We start from the raw sequence: 21,293 nt of genomic DNA on the forward strand, positions 1-21,293 counted from the left end.
CCAAAGATACTAACCTTCCTTGAAGCAAGTTCTCACATATTAGTTAGAATGTTAGAATCATTAGTTTCATTTAGTTAGAAACATTAATTAGAATATTTTTCAGAAATTTCCTAGCTATTTTTCACTCAATAAATATTTATGAAGTTCCTCCTCTGGGCTAGGAATGCTACACAAAATAGATATATTCTCTGCCCTCACCAGACACACAGCATAAGTCTAGAGACTAATATTTCTTCTTAAACTGAACTCTAAAATCACTTTGGCAAGTTAACAAAAATGCACAGATTTTAATTGTAATACCACTATCCCCATGAAATAGAGAAATGACACCCTTACAAAACTTAGTCTTCTGTATCTGAGACACAAAAGGCCTATTTGTATATTCTTTTATGATTTTCAGTGAAAAGCTGTAGTAGTCTTCATTTGTTCCCAAGTATTTATTTTTAATTATAGTTTTCCCTGGAGAGAATTCCATGTTTTTGTTGCACTTTGAAAAACATATCTTTTTTTTCTATTCCATTTCCCATTATAGATGAAAGGATTCATTTGTGTATAGTTAGTTTATATTTGGCCATTTTCTAAAACTTTCTTTTCAGTTCCTCCAAGAGGCACACATAGCTTTGGAGTGCGTCTTTGGCACTGCCAATGGTATGAAGTTGAGCAAGTTGTGCAAGTCTTGGTCCTGGTTTCTCAGTATGTGAGAAGGACCATAAACCCACCTTACAGAGTTGCTGGGATCTAACGAGCTGCGTACTAAAGCACTCAACACAATGCTTGGCACGTCTTAAGCATTCAATAAATAGTAGATTGTTATTACCATTTCTTTAAATTCTTTAAATAATTTACTTCTTTATTTTACTTTAGCCTGATGTCTCCCACTACAATCAATGGCTTTTCCTTTGTAAACTTAGATACTTACTATATTATTCAAAGCATAACATTTTGTTGTTGGTGGTATTATTATTATTATATGGCAGATTTTACCTATTATATTATGATTGTTTTTGTTCCATTTAAAGTTTTTAATTCTTATTCTTCTATGTCTAGTATTACAGTTATGACCCTAGCTTTGTTTTTATTATGATTATGTGATATTGAAGGATATCCTTTTTAATCTTCCTTTGTCCTTTTGATTTACCAGTGTTTCTATTAGCAGCATATGTCCAAAATGATTTATCCCAATCTCAAATATTTTGTTTGCTTTTAAAAATAGTTCTTTGTATTAATAATTTGTGTGGTAATTGATATATTTGATATTATATCTCACATTTGTTGGGAACATGTTTATGCTTTCTGATTCTTTTGTCTTCTCTGTTGCTTTATAAATCATTTCCTTTTTTCTTTCTTTCCTTCCATCCTTCCTCCTTTCCTTCTGCTTGCTTTTTTCCCTTTCAGTTACTTATAAGGTACACATTTGTTTTTAACACTAGTAACTACCTTTATATTAAAATAAAACTTTTTAAGCCTATATTTCTCTAATTACCAGGATGGACAAAAAGCTACTGTTGGTTAACCACCATGTAAGATGACGAAATGGTCTCTTTCTACTTTCCTTTCATTAAATCACTTCTCAGTTTATGTTAATATATTTTGGGTGTTACATCTGGATAATAAGTGTAAAGTGATGTTTTGAAAGTGCCATGATTTTTCTCTCACAAGAACCATTTAAAAATATTAATTCATCTTAAAAACTACATTAAAATTTTAGATTTAATATTGCATTTATTTACCATCATTTATTTCATATTAGTATTTAGCTATTTGAATTTTTAAAAAATGTTGAGTATTCTCTCAGCTTAAGTATATCTTTGTATATCTTCTGTTTTTTTTTTGTTGTTGTTGTTGTTGTTGTTAAAGCATATGGACTATATACTTTGTGAGCCCTTATGTATCTGAGAATATCTTTTTGTTCCCTGTGGGACAATTGCTTGTATATGGAATTCTTGGGTCATAAACTTTTCCCCACAATATTGTGCAGACATTGTTTCACTGTTACCTGTTATTAAAAAAGCCAAATGGAAATCTATGACCAACTTGATTTTTCCAGCTTGTAAACCTATATTTCTTTCCAGGTACAAATAGCATATTGCTATAATTTTAGATCCCCTCTCCCTTTTTTATAGGTGTCCATATGCAGGTTCTCCCATTCTGTCTTCTATAGCCTTTGTTTCCTGACTCATTGTTTTTTGTTGTTGTCCTTTTCCTCTGGCTTCTAGAAATGCACCTTGTATTGGCTTCAGTGTCAGTGACCAGTCTTTTTTCCACACAGTCTTTGCATTTCCTCTTTAGTGAAGATTCATTCATAATAACAGAATTTTCTATCTGTTCAGTATTTTCTCAATTCACTCAACTTCATCACCTGCACATCCATCTCAACTAACTCTCTTTTCAAATCAGTCTATTTCCTGATCATTTTATCATTGATCTCCTGCTGTTGAGGGCAATTTTCTTAAATTTTATTGAGAACACTGAGGAGATGCTTGTTGTCTACTTTAATTAAGGGAGACACCCCCTTTTGGTGCTTTTTCTCTGCCTTTTGTGTGCCCTTGTCCTCTGATTTTATGTTGGAGAATCTTCTGCTCAGCTATTTTGGGTTGGTTTGTTTCTCTAAGAGTGAGGTGTGACCTATCCAGACCAGGTTTTGTGAATGTACCATGCCTGATCCGTGGACTCTTCTTGGAACACCACTGTTATCCTTATTATTAGAATTCCTCTCAGGTCTTAAGCTTATAGTCAAAGTCCAGTGTCAAGCAATCATCTATCTTGTGACATTCTTTTGAACTGGGGAGAAATTTTTTTTTCTGTTTTGATCATCTCAGTTTGAATAATCTTAAGCATCATTCAGATCATTCCAGAAGTGATACTTGAAGTTTGTGGTGTCCAAACAGCATCTCTTCCGGGTTCAGATACTTTTATCTCAGGTTCAGTACATCATTGCCTATTCCACCCCTTCGTATAGTGCCTTACTAAAATTGTAGCCTGTGCAAAACATAGGACAGAAGAGACTGATGGGGTTAAGAATGTGGAGGCACAGCGAAAATGGGTTAGCTCTGGTTATTCATAAAGCTGCCTCTACTCAGTTCCTGATTCTCTGGTCAGCAGGGCCACCATGTTGCTGGAAAGAGGTGTACATTGAGGGTGACTGGAGCCCCCCAGTTTTTTTACCCTCTAAACTCCCCATCTTATTTTAGGGCTCCATCTTTTTTTGGATGACATGAAATTTCTCCTGGAGCATATCAGATTATTTATTAATGTATCTAGTTCTCAATGCTATTACAACTTGTCTTTTTCTCCTCTTTGTTTCGAGGGTATGAAGAGAAGGGTGAATCAGATGCCCCTGATAACCCCTAACTTAACACAGAAACATGAGTAATATGATCCACAAAGAACACCTAAGGCCAACGATATAACAATGAGCAGAGAGTAGACCTTCAGCGTAAAGTGGTCAGTAGCAGATCAGAGCCAAGGCTTCTCTGAGGACCCAAGGGTGGTGGTCTCACTGTCATTCGTGTGAGAATATTGAATATGATTAGTATGTTCATTTTAGAGAATCTGGAGGACTTATCATGCATAATGAATAAAAGGACTGTATGAAAGGGAATTGGCAGGGAGCATTAGGAAGCCAAGGATCTGGGTGTTTGGGTCAGCTGATGATATTTAGAAGATCTTTGCAATTCTGTTTATTAACCTGCTTATTCCCTAAACTAAATAATCTGTTCATTGAGATCTCAGCTGTATGTTGAGAATAACATTTCAGGAAGAGTGTCTTTAGACTCTCACGTTTTGCATCCTGAGGAAGCCATTTTTAAAGGTATCTCCCATTCATGCATGCAGCTTTTGAATTCACATTCTTGTCTGTGTTCAGAATAGAGTAGCTGCTTCTGCAACTGCTGGAGACTCTCCTCCTTAGATAGAGGTCTGTCACTGTCATTTTATTGCAGACTGAATGTAGTGTTGGTTGTCAGCTTCAAAAAGAATTAAATATTGCCTGCTGTTGTACATCTTTAATCTAGAACTCTTTTTCAAAACACACTGGGGCTCGTGCTCTGAGTCTCCCTCCTCTTATGCCTTGAACTCCCTGTTTGGGAGGAATCTAAAGGCAACTTAGTGTCTTCCAACCTTGAGATGGTCACACTTAACTGGTGGGAGACACAGAGCCAAATCCAGAGTTGGTAATCATATGGCACCCAGTTTACCTGTCCTACTCACGCAGGTGGTTCCCTAGACCTCAGGGGCTGAGTTAAGGTTGAAAGACATTAGGGGCTAGAAGGACTGCTTAGAACTCATCCAGAAAGCTGAGCCCAGAGAGCAGAATGCATGGCCCAGGAGACTCAAGAAAAGAAATCTGGTCACGAGAGGCAGTTTCTGGCTGTGACAGACCATTAAAGCGTATGAAAATAAGACTTACGGATGAGTCATTTTGAAAGTTCTGTATTTGGCAGAAACACTTTGCTTTGCAGTCAATAACCTTAAGATTAAAATAAGGCCTTTGTTCAGTAAGAGAGCTGGCTGAACACTTTATCGTTCCAAATGCCCTCCCATTTATTCTGAATTAGCTTGTTCACACTTTAATGGATAAAAATTTCCATTTTAGGTTTTTATATATGATTATGTAGTGCAGTTAAAGCCTCTTTTTGGAAAGGTTTTACAGTGTGATTTTATTTGTTTGCTAGTAAAATTTACTGCCGTAATACTTTTACCATCCTCATTTAATCTTTAGACTTCTCTTTAAAAAAAAGTCAATTCACCATTATGTTTGCTACTCACAGTGAGGTTGGAGGGGGGTGGTCCAGTTTCACCACGTATACACTCTTATTGGCTTTGTCTTTTATTTTATTTTGAGGACAGTGAAATCAGATTTTACAGAAATAAATCATTTAGCCATATTAAGATTTGAAAGAGTTATAAATGGTTTATTGTCAGCCATTATTGTGAAAATAGAGAAAGGGGAGAAAAAACCACCCCACACTATCATTTAAACATGTCAATTCTTCAAAATTGTGTTGAGGAACAGCCTCTTCTTTTTCTTATTTTGAAACAAGATTGAGTGAATAACTTACATCTGGTTTATTTCTTCTTCAGCTGTTCTCTCATAGTTACTTTTAATATGAATATACATTTTTAAAACAATAGTTGTTATTTCTGGGGTGTATACCAAGAAATAAATACCTTGTGTATATGTTTAATTAGTGTAAAATAAATATTCCTCTATATAGATTTTATATGTAGATTTTTTTAGATTGATTTCTCTGAATTATTTATTTTAAAGTTTAAAATATTTCTGTGAATTTCAGAAATAAAGCACATAGTCCATTTCCATATTTTTAAAATAATAGCTCAGATTAAGACCTATTTAGTTGTTGGTTCTTTTGCCTATGGATGTATCTTCATTTACATATTTATGTGAATTTATTTGTTTTAACACTCATTGCATGACAATTTAAACCCTGGGAAGTCATTGAACTTTATGTGGGTCAAATGTTTCACTCTAAACTCAAGTGCTCCTAGGAAACCCTACCTCACAATCTAGGAAAAATGGGTCCATCACTATTGACTCATTGGTTATTGATTTGTTGGACAATTCAAATTAATTTAAATTTCTAATATTTGGATTCTATTTTACCTGAAATGATTGACTAATCTGATTATGTCATAGAGTTCTCCTTAAAAAGAGAAGGAATGGTAATTTAACTAAAGCTCAAACTCTGGGCAAAGTACCTTTTTACTTCCCATCAAATAAAAGTCCTATTTTAAGTTCTTAATAGGTGCTGAATTTTTATTTTCATGTTGTTAATGCACAGCAGGTATTTTAAACTCAAGTTTGTATGAATGTGCTTGAAGATATGGTTAGTATGAAAGGTGCTGTACAAATAAAACCAAATTCTATACACTACTATACATCCATATATACATATACAAATCATCCGTCAAAATTCATATTCCTCTAAAAATATTTGTAAATGTTACTCCAAATACACATTTGGTAGATTCATTATTGAATCTTTATATAAAATTCATCTTCTATAAGCTGTTCAGAATCTTTAGAATTCTTCAACATGTTTTAATAATTGTGTTTGAGTAATGTCTTACATTTATAGGAGTTTTAAAAAGGCAGGTGCAATGTGACATATCAGAAGAAGCAAATTAAACTCTTGTAAAGCACAGCTGGAATGCTAAAAATGTGTATTTGTAATTTAAATATGTGACACCATCACACTGTAAAATCAGTTCATAATTAGAAAACATCTGTTTTTTCCAATATGATGCCTAATAGTATATTTAAATAATTTAGAATGCAATAAGAAAAAAAAGTCAAGGAACAATTAAGTGATTCATAGACATTTCTTTCCTTTTGTTTTAATGCCCTGTAGCAGATCGTGGAGTAACAGATCTTTTTGGCATAACTTATTATTTTAGCAGCTACTTTTTGGATAGGGCATAATCATCAATGATGAAAGGCATGTGCCAAACATATGTGCTGTTGTGACCTCAGCGTGTTAGTCAAAAAAATAATAAATAAATGAAACCAGGTTGTGTAGGTTGTGGTGTTAAGAAGGATTTACACACTGCTATTTTTCTCTCACTCTACTCTTTTTTTTTTGTTGTTTGTTTTAATCAAAAGGCATTGAAACAAATACAAGTTGATTATTTTAACAGGAAATTTATGTGAATGTATTGCAAATACAGGGGAGCTGTTGAGTTGTATGAATTCTGGAAATATACTTGAGCCAGGTAAAATATTGAGTTAAAACTTATCAGGATCAATTCGAGTTTAGCTAATAAAGTTTGAACAAAACCACAATTTCTCAAATGAAGTTAACATGGTAGATTAGCCACACATCTGTCATCAGTGTTCGCATAGGAAGGTATTTATATATGTGTGATGAAAACTCGGATGGGTATTTTTATTCTAACTGAAATGTGCATGCTGAATAGTCTCTTGGTTTATTGGCAGTAAATTGTGTGATTTTTTTTTTTTAACCACAGTCCAAGGATTTGTTTCAGATATGGACAAATCAAATGTGTCTTGGGAGGTTCTGTTTTTGGTATTACCAGGTGTGTCTGCAAAGGTTTGCAAATGCAAAAAATAAATAAATAAAAAAGCAAAAAAAAAAAAAAAAAAGGCAGCATTTTGCAGCAGCTAAGAAACTGAATAAAAGCGGTCAGTAATACAGGTCAAGAGTACTTTTTAAGCTCAGTCACCAGGCAATGGTGAGTAAATTAAATGCAGCAAAACCTGCCTGACAACGAACTTTGCTGGAGGGAGGTAGTATGTTATAACCACAGATTCACCTTTCTATTTTAAATGCAGTTTTAGCACTTTCATTCTTGGGTGGGGGCATGGGGGTGAAAACTCACTTTTTTGCTCGGTTAGAGTACACAAAGTTAATCTGCTGCCATGTATATTCATCTACTTTGAATCGCCTTGCATCCACCTTTGCTGCCGCAGCCCACCACTCACCATTCATCAGTTTACGCATTGTGTGCCAGGGCAAATAATGACAGAATATCTAGCTAAAGAAGGGGTACTTAATCAGCAATCAAGATTCAATTTGTTTTAATTTTAGCAGGTGTTTGTGAGGTACATTGATGGGAGAGATAATATGTGCTGCTTTCATTAGCTCTCTTGTTTTTGTGCTTCAACATTTAAGAGCCAGATGTTCGGAGGTGAGCTGATCAGAATATTAAGTCTCCAGAGGTTGGTTTCCATAGTGTTTTACATTCCTTTCTTTATCTCCCTCGATTCACCCTGAGCTCTGAGGTGCAAGTGCTTGCAATGACAGACTCTCTCTCTGCCTCCTGTTCAACTAAGGCTTTAAATTAGTGGCTAATTCTCAGCATAAAATACTTTAGTTTAATAATCTGTCATTAATTCTTGGACTCTAGGTCAGCCTCGTTTCTCATTCAAAACTCTTTCCGCTGATAATCTATGTTAGAAATTATTTGTGTAAGCAGCTGGTATTTTATGAGGATATTTTCCTAAAGCAAAAACACGGGAATCACATAAGCTGCAAAGGCAATGACCCCATCATCTTGTTAAATCAATATCCAAAATTGATCAGTGCTCTGTCATCAACTAGTCAAAACACGACAGTGATGACAACATTGTGGCACGAACAGTAATAGCAGTGCTATTTTGAAATTGGTAGCTTTGCTGAGTTTGAAAGTTATTATTTCTTGCAAGGAAGTGTGAATATTCCTACATGAAATTATTTTATAATGTAATATAAGATTACTATGTTATAGTTTGTAATAAACCATTAAATAGGACTTGGAGAAGATTCAATCAGTAGTTAAGCTTTGTTTTACAATTTTAACTCAGTTGTAACTGAATTCAGCTTTTATTTAATAGCTTTTCTAGTTATGTTTTGATAAGCTGCACATCTTCTTTTTCTTTCTTTTGGTTCTCCCATCTATTAGAAACATGAATTCCCTTTCTGCTGAAAAACAAACCTACCAATAAAGAGTTAATTGAATTGGCATTGGCAAGACTATGTTTTCTCTCACTATTAATTGTTCTCTGTTTACTTTGATGTTCAAGGATTGTAGTGTTTTACAAGCATATTTTCTTAATTGTGTCACCTTGTACTATAAGTATGTCAGAGGGGAAACATTTGCAAGTGATTAGATATGGACCTATGTGTCACCAAATGTATGAGGTACATACCCTTATAGGATATAATTGTGATCTTTTAATATGCGGCCATTGACCCAGACTTGTTATTATCTATTATAGTTTATAATAATGTATCTCTTTATGATTAAATGATGATGCCCGGCAGAACACTATGATTAGCATTTCAGTTATTTATAGATTATGTCAGAGCAGTAATAAACATAAAATGCTGTTAATGTGTGGCTAATGAAATCTGGACATGAACAAGTTTATGAATTGATATAATTCATTTGAGTGTTCTAACTGAGCTGCTGGTTCTCGTCATAATTCAAAAGCTTAGCAGGGTTCACCGATTAGGTGGTAGACTAATTTGCTACAAAAAGTCAATGGGTTTTCATCGTCTTGGGCCATCATACCCAGCATGGCTGATTGCATAAGGACTATACAAAGTAATTCTCATAAATATATTTATTAAGCTTAACGTGTTTTGTGAGGATAGGACAGAATCAACTATTGCACAACATATGTAGAACAAAAATCACAGTGTTAATTAGGTATCCAAAAAGATATATACAGCAAAATCATGCAAGGCTGGAGAATCATTTGATCAGTAGAGGAGGAAAAACTGGGGTGATTCAGGAACAAATGCTGATGAAGGCCATACAACTAGGGTGTCTTTTCCTCCCGGGGATGCTTGTCAAGTTCACATGAAATTCTGTTTGACCAGCAGTGACTGGAAGCTGCAAGTTGCATTCCTCAGGCTGTTAGTATAAGCTTCATATCTGTAGCTCAGTTCAAGTCTCCAAGGAAAGTTTGTGCTTTGTTCTAATGATAGTGATATATTTATTGGGAAAGTCTATCTTTAGACCAAATGTGAAATCATGATTTCTTCTCAGGAAACAAAATTCGAAGACATCTCTTACACCTCAGGTTCTTAGAGATCACTCTTTACAGCAAGGCAGTGATCATTCACCTTTAGCTTATGGAAAACAGGTTCTGAACTCTCAGGCAGCAGCGGCTGGCTCCTTGATATGCCACACTTGCATAGAATACTGCTAAATAGCCATATTTAGAATGCATCAGAATGCATTTAAAAATAAGTTCATTTTGTATGTTATAAAGAGAAACAATGCATTGATTTCTCAGCTTCAGTTTGAATGTAAAATACCTGGTTTCTTCACTACTTCAGTCTGTTTAGACACCAATTCCATAATACGAGGTCTTGCTTTTTACTAATTCAACAAGGTTAGGAGGAAAAATTAGGACAAAAGGAAAGGATGATTCAAGGTGGCAGATTTTGGGTTAGAATAATAGTAATAATAATAATAATAATTCAGCCAACACTACTGTAACAGCAGCTTTCCAACAGTAATGGTCAGTACTTTCTGGCCATGAAATAAGTTGCCTCTGATGATATGAGCTACCCTTGGGGATATTAGATGAATGATAGAAGTCCAGCCTTGATCAGAATTTCCCAAGTTGTGTTCCACAGATTATCAGCATCTCAAGAAGCTCTATTTGGAAAAAATTCGAATTAGTATGGGAAAACAGTCTACTCCACCTTGTGCCCTCTACTCCATTAATTAATCTAAAATTAACATGATTATTTAATCCATGTAACAGACAAGAAATAGTTAAGGGATATAGTAGAGGTTCAATAATTTTTGTGAAATATGAATATATATGTGTATATATCTCCATTAATTACAATTTCCTGGAAAGTTCTTTGTTGCTGGGATTGCAGCAGTTTCAGTGCAAGCCAAGGTTTTGCATGTTAAATACAGTTGATTTTGCTACTTGTCCTGCAGCTGTGGCATAAGGGTAAGTTTTTGTTTTTTGTTTTTTTTCAAAGGAACTAACTAGGAAAACGTCAAGGAGAATGGTATCTTTTACTCCTTTTTTGTCCTCAAAGTATGCATTGATCTCCAAATCTTTTGGGGCAGGATACATAGGCCTTCTCAGAGTTCTGTGGGTAGACAGTGGAGAGTGGAGGGCTCCTTGGGGCTGGCGGGGTAAGAAAGAAGGGAAGGACCAGTGAGACCTGAGATTGAGAGCAGGTTATAAGGGATGAAGAAACTGGTATTGGCCGGGAGGCCATAGTCTGCAGCTGGCTCTCACCTCTTCTTCCATGTTATTCCTTCTGCTTAAAATCCACTTACTTTTCTTCACTCTCAGCTTTTCTTCTCCTCTTCTCATCCAAGAAAATTTCCCATTTTTCTTTAAGGTTAAGCATAAAATGCGTATCACTGCTTCTGTGAAGATTTCCTAGGCTTCTATTCCAACCCTTTAATATTGTATACCTACCTGTACTACTTGACTAGTTTGGAAGTGTGTTTATCTGTCTATAGCCATTGCTTGAGTTTATCAAGAGTAGGGTCCATGTCCTGTCTTGCTTTCTGTGTGTCCAGTGCCTAGCAAAAATGCCTGATTAGTGTTATCTACAAGGTGGCTGAGCCTGGAAAGAAAGCAAGACCATAGAGGGCATGACATTTAGCCAGGATGGTGTCCCTTAGAGCTATGAGTCTTAATCTTTGGAGTCTGACAGTATAACATTACCTAGAGTTGTAAAAAATATATATATGAGGCTAGAACTCATTCTCAGAGTCAATTTATTTCAACTGGGTAAAGCCTACAAGCTTGTATTTGAGAAACAAACAAATGAAAAAAAAAAAAAGAACATGAAACAGATAACTCCCCAGGGAACTAAATACCCTCTTTTTTGGTCCAGAACACATAAAACATTAACTTTAGGGCCCAGTGCCTCAACAGGAAGTGTAGTCCTGAGAAGTACGTGGAAACCTGAGGGAAACTGGGGCTTACCCAGAATTGAGGTTTTGCTTCTTTCAGCTGTGCATGGAAGATCTTACTAATTCCTTAAAAAAGAAGTGATCAATAAAGAGATACATCTGGGAGGGATGTACATACATATACATGTATATGGTATTTGTATGTGTATGTATGTGTGTATAATATAGGTATATGAATTATATATAACATTTATATGCAAATATATCATTGTTTATTGCTTGATAAAATGATATAATTTTTACCCATAGTGTTCCGCTGTGCTCAATCAGTAGAGCTAAGTTGGGAATTTCCCTAGTGCCATATAGAATTCTACAGGGCCTCAAAGGTAGTAGTGGAGGTTCTTGAGCTAATTACAATATTTCCAGAAACTTAATTGAAATTGTAAGTTTATCTGTAGTAAGGCTGCCTATGCTGACTTAAAAGACAAGTTTCTTGCTTCTGATTTTAATGAAATCAGCTTAATGTAGTATTCCTGATTTGCTCATGATGTTCTGCACTGAAGACAGAAATATCTATACATGTATGTATAGTAAATGCCTTCTTACCTGACTCAGTTGGGACTGGTAGTTATTCTTCAGATTATTGGTAAAGTTGATAAAATCAAGAATCATAAAAAGAATTCCTATATATAGGAAGCATTTTATTGTAAATTTAAACTTTGAATATGAGTCCAGTGATTGCCGTTTCAGTCTTTCTTGCATTAAAATATGCTAATGATCTAGCCTTTATGATCTTCAATTCCAGTTTCTTTAAAGTAGAATGGAAATTATAGATGCTTGTGAAGAAATCTGAAAGCAGAATCCTTAATTTTTTTTTTTTAACTTTTTTACAATAGCTTTTCCCAAAGCTTTTGGGTGTGTTTGTGTGTGTGTGAGGGAGTGGAGTGGGAGGTGGTTTGGGCATAGCTCACCTTTATCTATTTTTCCAAAGCATTGAATATAGTTTCATGGACATAGTAATTCTTTATTTTGCCCTCATGTCTCATTGGTTTGTGGGCCATTAGGAGAGCATTTACACATATACATGTCCACATACAAACATGTATTTGATTTACAAACTATTTAAAATTAATCATGATTCAGTACAACTTGTTTACTTTTTAGGATCTTTGGGGGAAAAAAGGAGTCTTTGGCAAAAAAAAAAAAGTTAAAATTATTTTTTAATGGTTTTCTTGATTCCGGACTTTAGTTTAAAGATACACATTCTTAGGTTGTTTAAGCAGAAATGGTTATGACCTAGGGGGACGGGTGAGGATAAACTCTGCTCTAGTATTCAATTTTCTGGCTAGAAAATACTCTTAGTGCAACTAAACTAGTATTTCAGAAAGGGTCTTTCTCTGACTGTGATAGGAAGGAATCCAGGTCTTACAAAGTTACGTCTCAGTGTCTGCTGTCTTGTGGTACCATTTTGCATCTACAGAATAAAATGCTTCCAACTTTTTATCAGGTTCTTCATAAAATTCTTTTTCTCATAACATCTGTTATGAAGTGGCTGAGGTCCTTTACTAAATATCTTTATTGAAGGCCTTTTCTCTCGTGAAGGTATTTCAATTCTGTGCACTTTGTTTGGGAAATACCCGTTTGCCATAAGTAGGGCCAAACACTGAGGTCTCAGTGGGCCACGAGTGTCCTCCCCTGCTGTATTTCAGCAATTGTGAACTATGAACCTAGCGAGGATGCTAGATGTGACACTTTAAGAGCCAACTTAGTCAACAACTATTCACGTGTCCTCTTCTCTTCCCAGGTATGTTTACGGGACTGATTCTTCCTGATATGTCACTTCTAGGCAAAGGCAGTTAAAAGTGGGTGGACCGTCTGCATCCTTCCTGTATCTCTTTCTTTCTGCCTTTATTCCTCTTCTTCTTCTTTCCCTCCCTTACTCTCTCCCTTTGTAGTTTTAGACATGAAGGACATTAGATGGAGGATTGCAAGGTAGAAGTGGCCCACATCTGTGAATCACTCAGTAGAGAATTATCTGAATCACAATAGGGATGTGTGTGTGTGTGTGTGTGTGGGCGGGAGGGGGTGTTAAGTCACTGAAATTTCAGGGTTTATTTGTATACTACAGCATATATTAGCCTGTCCTGAATGATGCAGTGGTTCACTGTAGCATAACATTCATTAAAGGAACCAGCAGAATTTCAGTTTACTATGTTCTCACCTATAACACATTTCTATACAATACTACAAACTATTCTACTGAATCAGATCCAGCAAAAATGGTTGTAAGTAGCTATTTTTGAATCTGCAAAGTCTGATTGTGAGTATATGGGTAATCAAAGAAGAAATTAAAAACAGACTAGTTATAATAGGGCCAACAAACCGGGACAGAGACCCTGATTCCCTCCCACTCCCCCAACTCCCACTCCTGACATTTATTAGGTACTTAGTAGCTTCTGGGTATTTTCTAAGAGCTTTAGTTGGAGATTCTAAATGAATCCTCACAATAACCCAGTGAAGTAGGTGGTGTTATTTTCCTCATTTTACAGATCAGGAAACTGAAGACCAAAGAAGTACATTGCCCAAGGTCACCTGGTAAGTGAGAGGATGAGATATGAAACCCAGGGAGTCTGCCGCCGAGCCCGGGAGCTTAGCCTCTACATTATGTTACTTAAGCCAGAGTTTCTTAAATGATGTCCCAGTTGTGGATTTGTAGGTTTATATGCATACTGCTGGGCATGGAGCCAATACTCCAAAAACAGAAAAAAAGGTTAATTTCTTGGTGCAGGGCTCCCGGAAGCCAACTTTTCCTGGCCCCTGGGCTGATACGGTTAAGGGTGGTGAGGAGCACTGCCTCATTCAGGACTCCTGAAGCATCTGTTTGCAGCTCATCTTCATTTGGCCTCTCCTTTCTTGCTCAGAAATTCTGATGGCTCCTTAAACCCAGAGACACTGGATGTTCAGAGCTCTTGGACGGGGGTGATCCTGTGCAGACTGGATTTGAAGAGCCCTGTAGTGCAGAAAATTTTCAGCCTGTGGCATACAAATTATCTTAAAATATTCTTTGCCCATCTCTAAAGCTTGAGGGTCTTCCTTTGCCGCGTTTGCAAGATTCTACTAATCTAGCTTTACTTTTCTACTCTATTTGGATCCCAGTCTCTGTAAAACAAAGGAATTGGTATAAATGATGTCTTGGATGCTTTGCTTTGCCAGCCAGGCAGATGATCTAACTGTCTCTACCACTCATATTTCTTATTCCTTCTAATACTCCTTTTCCCATGTAGTGAAGGTTTTTCAGCCATTGGGGTTAGACAGACCTGGACTTGAATCCAAACTGTACCACTTAATAGACGTTTCTCTCTGGGAAACTTCTTACTAAATCTCTAAATCTCTTCCATCCCATATCTCTCAACTATGAAATAAGTATAATCACGCTGACTCAGTACAGCCTGTCCCATAATTGGTTCTCACCTTTTAGTTTCTGTCCATCTGCATGTGTATCATATTTCAAAGCCTAACTTTTATTGCATCTCTTCTGTGAAACCTTCTCTGATGATTTCAGCCCACATTCTATTATTTCTCCTCAAATTGCTTTTGCACTTATTTTCCTGTGCTCCACAAATAATCCTTCATTATACCTGCCATCCGAGCTGACATCCATAATCAAATCTTGTTTAGTCCTTCTTCTTTGTCCTGATTGTCCAACTGGTGTTCAGGTTGAGGGTAGGGAGGCTTTTTTCTCCTGCATTTCTCATAGATCTGGGCACACAGTAGGCAGCCAGTACTTACTTATTTTAATTGTCAACTCATTTATCTTTGCTATAAACCAGCATGAGAAGATGGGGACAATGCAATTTAATAATTGATGAATTCACTTTTGTAAGACACTGTATATGGAGACATGAGAACCCCCAAATGGGGGAAAATTGTTATGCAAAAAAAAAGTGAGTGCAAAATACCTACTGTAATTCAACTTGAGAAGTAGAAGCATAGGATATCCAAAAGATGAAAAAAAAAACCCTGATTTTGAAAATTAGAAAGGATGAATGACATGGTTTCCATTTCAGGGGGGTACTGTCTATTATTACACTCTGTCCATCTCTAGTCCAACTGCTTCATCATCAGATGCAACTGAAAAGCTGCACCAAATTCATCTGGGATCAGATGGGAGGAGCTCAGCCTCGCGTGCATTAGCAGGGCATTCCTCTGTCTCACTTGGAATCCAGGTTCTTATTCTAATGGCCCCTAATGACATGGGACTCCCCCCACCCGACATATTTCTTTAAAGGTACATTTTATAATGCAAGAATATTTGTATATACATTTGGAAGTACATGTGTTTTAATTTTTAAAAATCTAAACAGATGTGTAGAGTGGAAAAGTAAAGAGTACACTTATGAAAAAATCATCTGTGATCGTTGCAGGGCCTGTGCAGAGGCATTTAACATTCTTCCCTCCACACGTCTCTGACCCAACACACGACTCTGTGAGCATTTGCTACCTTATCTCCCACATCAGCCTCTGTTCAGTTACCTTTCAGTATCATTCACGCGACACACATTCTTTTTACCGTGGAACATAAATCTTTTTCCTGTCTCAACAAAAAAGTGCTTGGTGTAATCATACACTGCCAGCTCCAGCCATATTTTGCTGACCCTTTCTTTCCTTTTTTTTTTTAGTTTGAAATTTCTAGAGATTAAATTAGTTTTTGCCATATTGTTCCCACGAATAATTTTTACCTCCCTTTTGAAGATAAACCATACCTTCTTCCTATTCTTTATTGCATTAAGGAGAAAAAAAAGATTTGAAAAGATTTGTAATTAAACTTATTACTTACTTCAATAAAGTAATCTATCATGAATCACTCTTTAACAAATCTGACATCTGTAATAAAACTTTGCTTTCACGTATCTCTTTATGTCAGCCCAGATCTTTTAATATTCTTAGTGAGGGAACCAAAATAATCATAGACTCTTTGTCAGTACAATTAGCATAAATGCCCTGAATAATTTGGAAACATCTACACTTTAAACTTCACTGTGGCCTACTTTGTCTTAACATTTTGAGTTTCCTTTTCAGGGGAAAATAAAGCCAGTATGTTACCCTTTTCTTGATCCTAATGTGAAATTCTGTTTCTGCATATCTAAATACATATCTGACTCAACCCCTTAGAAGCCTTACCCACATCTTTATCTCCTTCCCCACTCACTGGCTGCCCTACTCTGTTAAAGTTAAAAAAGAATTATGAGTGTAAGCCAAGAGAATGCTGGGCTGCGGAAGTGTGTGATTTGAAGATGTTGGTGATAAGCAGGGAAAATTACAACTACGCTCTTTAACTAGAATGTCATGTGTTTTCCTCGCCACCCACAGAATCCCACTGGCAACTTGGAGGAATCGTATTTTGTTTGGGTCTGTATCTTACTGTTGCAGTATGCTGTAATAGAGTAAGGATGTTCAATAGACGAGGCAATTTAATTTTAAAAAATATTTAGCTCATGTACTTTGGCAAAAAAAAAAAAACTGACTTTAGAAGTTATTTCACACTCACTATAGAATTTCTGTAATCCCACTATCTAAGACAAAAGAGAACAATTCTGAGTCTGCAGAACAAGGCTTGTTAGGAGATGGAGTACCTAAAATACAGGTAAGATAAACTTCAACAACTTTCAGGATACCGGGACTATAGGCAGCCTTTGTTCAAATAAATACTAAGTGCTGTTTTACATAATAGATAGTTATTATGTAAAATCAAGTACCCAAAGTAAAAGAAAAATAGCTTCAAAATAGATTGAGTTATGTTCACCAACTTGAAGTTGATGCCATTTGGGACCACTACTCCATTCTCTAAAAATATCTTACTGCCCTCCCTCCCTGAGTTTTATTGTGAGAAAGAGAGTACTGAGCTGAACTGACAACGGGTTAATCTTGCAGTTTGCTTTTTCTATTTTCAGTCAGTTATGAAAAGATTTGCTAATAATTCTTGTCCCATTTATTCTATCTTTATGGAATGTTCCTTAGAGTAAAAATAGGTATTTAATTCTTTATAAGGATCTTTGAATTCATAAACAAAACATTTTAAAGATCTAGCTAAAATTGGGATGGCTTTAAACTCTGTAGTAGCTGTATTGTATCTATATGAAAGTCTACAAAGTCAGCCAGTCGCCATTTAGAGTTTGGGTTCTACAGAAAGTATGGGTGATACTCAGATTTTTCTTCTTGCTTCAAAGTGTAGTGGAAGTGGTCAGCAAACATGTACCAAGCATGCTGCTTGATGCTTAGGGGCATAGGAAATGGTTGGAGGATACAACTTTCCCCCCATAAGCATCTCCAGTCTGTTAGGGCGAAGACTCAGAGCACATGTGGGCGATGAGTCTGCAGTAGATCATACACCCAAACAGAATTAGGAGGAGGGAGGATGTTTTGGTGTAAAGTGGTCAAGAGGATATTCTGGAGGAGAGAGAATGTGAGTGTGGTGTGAGAGGAAGAGTAAGGAGGAGACACTGCAGGGCAGGACAGAGGGGAGTAGAGCTATGAACAGCGTAAGGTGGAGCATGTCAGCCAGGGTTACCATGAATACAGGAATGGTGAGAAGGACCCTGGACTAAGAGTCAGAAAGTGTTTGAAATAGTTAATGTTTCTGACATTCTGCTTCTTCATCTACGAAATGGAATCATTAAATCTACTTTGCATATCTTACAAAGGAGTTGATGGCTTAAAAATAATGTTTGTGAAAGGACCTTGTAAGTTGTAAATCCAAGTTTTTTTGTTGGGTTCATCATTGTCATACTTGTGACCACGCATGATGGGAGCAGGGTTGGAGAGAAGCAGACGAGGACACCTACGAAGGCCATTGTTAGTGGGAAGGAGGTTGGACTTGCTTCAGGACATGGAACTAGCCGCAGGAAAAATTCTGCAGTTCAACTACATTTTTAAACTATTTCCTGATATTGTAATATCGGGTGATAATGCTGAAGGCTTGCTGGTGAGGAAGACAAGTAGAGGCTCTGCTCTCCCTGATCCTGTGATCTTTTTCTTCCCAGAACTCTGACCTTATGTCAAAATTATAGAATCTTCATCATGACCACAGTCTTACCCCTTTCAAAAATATTGTCTTAATTATGGCCTATTGAAGACTTAAACACATTGGGAAAAAAATGACTAAAGTTAAGTCACATAAAAGTGCCAGGTGCTGCGAAAATATTTCTAAGTTTTTTACAGAGGAAAGAATAGGGTAAAAATAGTATTTGAGGACTATTAGTTTGTTCTGGATGTGAAGAGCATATTATTGAGAAGTGTGGCAAAGATGTTTACTGTTTCCTGTATCTCTAAGTGCTCCCCCTCATATCCCAGGCCTTGCCCCACTAGCAATGCCATGGTACCGATTCTGGCCCATGGGCCGGGAACAGCTAAGTCTTAACCTCTAGGCAGTGCACTCAGGAGTCAGCGTATGTGCCTCCAGCTTTCCTTTCCACTGTTACGGCAACCTTGGAGATCCCTGGTTGAGATGGCAGAGACCCAAGATGGAAACAACTTGTATCTCTGAGTCGCTTGGTGTTGGGAGCTGCTTTGGAGAGGCATTGGGAACTACAGCGGACTCTGTGTGAGCACAAAATAAACTCTTCTGGCTTAAATTCTGAGTCCTAGCCTGACTCTTACAATGAGAGAAGCTGGTGTCAATAAGACCTGCTAAATGGCAGGAATATTACTCTGGAGATGAGATGATGTAGACTGAGAACTGAGAAATACCTTGAACGCTCTGCTTACAGTCCCCAGTCCTTGTGTGATGCCATTTCATTCAACCTCTCATCATTAATAGAAGGCTACAGACTGAACACCAGTAAAACATGTTTTTGTTAACTCTTTTCAAGGTTATATAAAAAGTAAAATAAAAACAAACATAGCAAACAAACTGAGGACTAGATCCTAAGGGTGATATTTTGGTCCATAATGTTGTATTCACTGAGGGGAGACATAAATGTTGGATCATATCTGCACTGGGATCTGCCACTGCAGTTTTCTCACGTCAGATTGGTTGCCGATGACAGAACAAGCCAGAAATGACTCTAAACATCTACTGCCATGTCTTGTGGGCTTTGTTTACTGTATGGGCAGTTTCTCAATGAAGAGAGGCATTTCAATTATTCCCAGCAGCCGTGCTCCTGTTGACATCTTGATGCTGTATAGAAAAGAGTTAGTGAGCTTTAGCCTCTGGAGCTAAACACATTTTATCAGGAAACAATTCCAACAATTGACTCTCATCTGGTCATGTTACTTATATCTTGTTATCTCTCAAGGGCCCTGTAATTAAAGCAGGTGTGTGTCCTCTTAAATTAGAGATGTGGCAACTGTAGATTCTGTAGTAAGTTCTAACAGGAGACCCTAATGACTGCTAGATTTAGTAATTATAACGAAGTTAGTGGGAACGTATGGCCAGGGAAAGTGTCAAAATAGGTAAATACATCCCAACGCGACTGGCTTATGGGATACATCATACCTGAACCAGGAAATATTTCAAACAAAATCTTGACGACTCTTTCCTTCCTTCCTTTTCTGCTCCTTCCCTCCTTCTTCTTCTCCTTCTCACTTTCTCCCTTTTCCTCCTTCCCTCTCCTCCCCCTTCCTCCCTCTCCAAACATAGACCAAACCAGAATTTTAATTTAGATATTTTTACAAAATTCAATGTAACAGATAAGACAGACCTTCCTGCTACTTTAATAGCTAATATTCTAATAATCAAATGACACCATATTGCTTTTATTGCTAAGTAGTTTCGGAGCTACTTTTTATGTCTTAATTGGGTAAAGAGCATGTTCCACAATTCTTGAGGACCATGGAAAAGTAAAGACAATTGAAGAGGAAGGAAAACTGTTGTAGTGAGTGAGATGAAGGTAAGAAGAAAAATGTGACAAAGAGAACCTGAAAAGGAAAACCAGGAAAGGAGAGTGATGGTATTTGTCTTGAGGCCCATGAAGGAGGGGAATAAAGAAAATCTTCCTTTGAATACATGTATGTTTTGCAAAGGTGATTCCACATCAGTAGTATGTGGTGCTAATTACTATGCTCAATGCTCTTATATTTACTTTTTTTTAAATTAAGACTTTATTTTTAGAGCAGTTTTAGTTTCAGAGCCAAGTTGAGAAGAAGGTACAGAGATTTCTCATGTACCTCCTGGCCCACACATGCACAGCCTCCCCCGTTATCAACATCCCCCACCGGAGTGGTGCACTTGTTATGACTGATGGACCTACACTGACACATCATAATAGCCTAAAGTCCGTAGTTTACATTCCAGCGCCCTCTTGGTGTTGTACATTCTGGGTTTGGACAAATGTATAATGATATATATCTATCATTATAATATCATTCAGAGTATTTTCACTGCTCTGAAGTCCTCTGTGCTCCCTCATTCATTTTCCCTGCTCCCCCACCCCCCATCTGCCATGTCCCCTAGTAACCGCTGACCTATTTACTGGCTCCATAGTTTGGTCTTTTTCAGAATGTCATAGCGTTGGAATCCTACCACATGCAGCCTTTTCAGATGAGCTTCTTTCACTTGGTGATAGGCATAAAAGTTTCTTCCGTGTCTTTTCATGACTTGATTGCTTGTACTTACTTTTTGAGAGGAACGTAAAATGATCTTCTCAAGTTATTCTAGAGCAAGAAACTGGTAGGAGATAATACTGGTGCCCCTACCTGTGTTCCCTCGGCCCCCTCAGCCCTTGTAATCAATTCCTGTGCCCACCCATGGCTTCCCACTTCTGGCTGCTCTGAGCTTCTCCACCTTGGGGCTTGCTCTTAAGCCTTAGTTGGTTTAGTTCTGAGTAGGTGTAGCCCTGAAGATGGGGCACTCCAAGCTTTCAGGAATGGGCAGCTGTCAGTTGTGGACTGGGTCAGAGGAGAGATGCCCCCGCTTCCTCATAGGCAGTGGT

Source organism: Camelus ferus, chromosome 15 (assembly GCF_009834535.1).
Source record: "Camelus ferus isolate YT-003-E chromosome 15, BCGSAC_Cfer_1.0, whole genome shotgun sequence".
NCBI lineage: Eukaryota > Metazoa > Chordata > Mammalia > Artiodactyla > Camelidae > Camelus > Camelus ferus.